Source organism: Schistocerca nitens, chromosome 6 (genome assembly GCF_023898315.1).
Source record: "Schistocerca nitens isolate TAMUIC-IGC-003100 chromosome 6, iqSchNite1.1, whole genome shotgun sequence".
Classification (NCBI taxonomy): domain Eukaryota; kingdom Metazoa; phylum Arthropoda; class Insecta; order Orthoptera; family Acrididae; genus Schistocerca; species Schistocerca nitens.
Genome location: NC_064619.1, coordinates 133,203,379 through 133,205,852, shown reverse-complemented (window position 1 = coordinate 133,205,852; position 2,474 = coordinate 133,203,379). Strand labels below are relative to the sequence as shown.

Sequence of the window (2,474 nt, the reverse complement as noted above, 5' to 3'; positions counted from 1 at the left end):
GCACCGGGGCTATCAAGGAAATCATGTAAAACTCCCTGCAGGGAAACCGGTCAGCAGTGTGAAAGAGACTGCTTGGGATCTGCAGCTAGAGCCAGCAAGTAATCTAACAGCGAATCAAACTCCATGCGAGGTAGGCTTAAGGATAATCCGAGAAGCCTTCTGTTGAAGTACGGACGAAATACCGCGATACAGAGGAATTTCAGGACATGGTGACCCACTTACCACTTCCAAGTCAAGTGGCTGACGACACACCCGACCAACTAATCTCCCTCGGCGTTACGTCATCGTGGGGCAACAATGCGGCAATCGGCTGTGCGTTCCATCACCTCCAGACAGAAAAATAGCTTGACGCCAGGATGCTACAAATAGTCAGACTCGACGGGCTTCCGTCAGCATAGCTCAACGGCCCTGTGCATCAGATCGGGCAGCCTTTCCTAGGGGATCGCTGCCCACCTTCCCTGGGGTCCGAGGTCAACGCGCCAGGCTGCTCGTTAAATGCACTCGGTGGGGCGAGCCATCGTCAGGTCGCCACCAGCTGTTTTTCCATGCCGTTCCTGCCTATTAGGACGCTTTGCCAGTGCGCTGTCTCAGCAGCACGCACGGTCTTCGTGGAAAGACGGCTGGCTGTGTCTGCTCCTGCCTCATGTAACAATAAAAAGGTTTTTTTTTTTTAATTCGTCTATGTTGCCTGGCCACCCTCGCTTTCGACACAGAAGACATTCTCCCAAATGTTTCCAAATGGAACTCTCTATGCCCCACTATCAGCTAGCCTTATAGTTGGCTGAAAATTCTATCATCGTTGGAACTCAAACAACCCACTGTACCTTAAGGGGTAGAGAATGAAAAGAATAAACAAAAAGGAAACTGCGCAGCAAACACTGGTTACAGTTGATTAAAGCAAACCAGATGAGGAATTGCTGTAGGTTACGAGGTTAACATATCTGTGGATCGCATGCTAAGTGCATATACCCGTATTCCTACTTGTTATAAGTTTCTTCCGTAACTGCGTAAATATTTACTACATGAATTTCCCTTTCAACTTTATTCATGTGAAGCCTTCAAAGTTTTAAACACTATTCAGTGATATCTACTCGGTTTGTTATTGCTTTCCGACAAGCGACTAATATGAAATCCTGTAATAATGGTACAAGGACCCTGTTGTGCAGACCATTGGTACAACCGCTACAAAATAGTCAGTAGTGTTGCCTTGGCATCCTCGACTCTTTCGCTCCTATACCTTTGGGAAATTTGGTCAAGTTATTAGTCAATGAGATGAGGATGATCTTCGAAGATTTGTGTATTATCTACTCGGGAAGTAAACGAAAACCTATGCAGAAAAGACCAAGGCTTGAGATATCCGTGGGAAATATCTAATCCGAAGAAAAATAAACTTAGATAACGGTCCTACTGAACAAGTGTCTCGCTTCGAATACTATGACTGTGACCTAAAGTGGTCTTCGTATCGAGCACCACGCAGTATCTGTAACGCTACTTGAAGAAGGAGAAGCACTCCGTATTCAGGCCACAAGTGGCCCATCGGGACCATCAGACCGCCGTGTCACCCTCAGCTGAACATAGGAGGGGCGTGTGGTCAGCACACCACTCTCCCAGTGGTTATGATGGTTTCCTTTGACCGGAGCCACTATTATTCAGTCAAGTAGCTCCTCAATTGGCATCACGAGGCTGAGTGCCAACCGAAAAATGGCAACAGCGCATGGCGGCTCGGATGGTCACCCATCCAAGTGCCGGCCACCCCCGACAGCGCTTAACTTCGGTGATCTGACGGGAACCGGTGTATCCACTGTGGCAAGGCCGTTGCCAGAAAAATGAGAAAATAAATAAAAATTAAATTTTATAAACTCAATGCTGTGTCGGTTAATCTGTAAGGCTTAAAAGTGCTGAACATCTTAATATGATTCTGTTGTTGTTGTGGTCTTCAGTCCGAAAACTGGTTTGATGCAGCTCTCTATGCTACTCCATCCTGTGTGCGTGCCTCTTCATCTCCGAATAACTACTGCAACCTACATCCTTCTGAATTTCCTTACTGTATTCATCCCCTGGTCTCCCTCAGCCATTTTTACACCCCACACTTCCCCCTCCCCCCAATACTAAATTGGTGATCCCCTGATGTCCCAGAATTTGTCGTATCAATCGATCCCTTCTTTTAGTGAAGTTCTGCCACGAATTCCATTCGGTACCTCCTCATTAGTTATATGATCTACCCATTTAACCTTCAGCACTCTTCTGTAGCACCACATTTCAAAAACTTCTGTTCCCTTCTTGTCAAAATGTTTATCGTCCCGGTGTCACTTCAATACATGGCTACACTCCAGACAACTGTCTTCAGAAAAGGCTTCATAACATTTATTCTGTGTTAAGAAGTTTCTCTTCCTCAGAAAAGCTTTTCTTTCCGTTGCCAATCTACATTTTATATCCTCTCCAGTCATCCTCTGTTATTTTGCTGCTCAGATAGC

At 46.0% G+C, this 2,474-nt stretch overlaps 1 pseudogene; it reads right to left on the bottom strand.

The window, feature by feature from the left end:
- Window positions 1–1,702: 1,702 nt before the first annotated feature.
- LOC126263925 (5S ribosomal RNA) lies at window positions 1,703–1,820 on the bottom strand (annotated as a pseudogene).
- Between the last annotated feature and the right edge of the window lie 654 nt (window positions 1,821–2,474).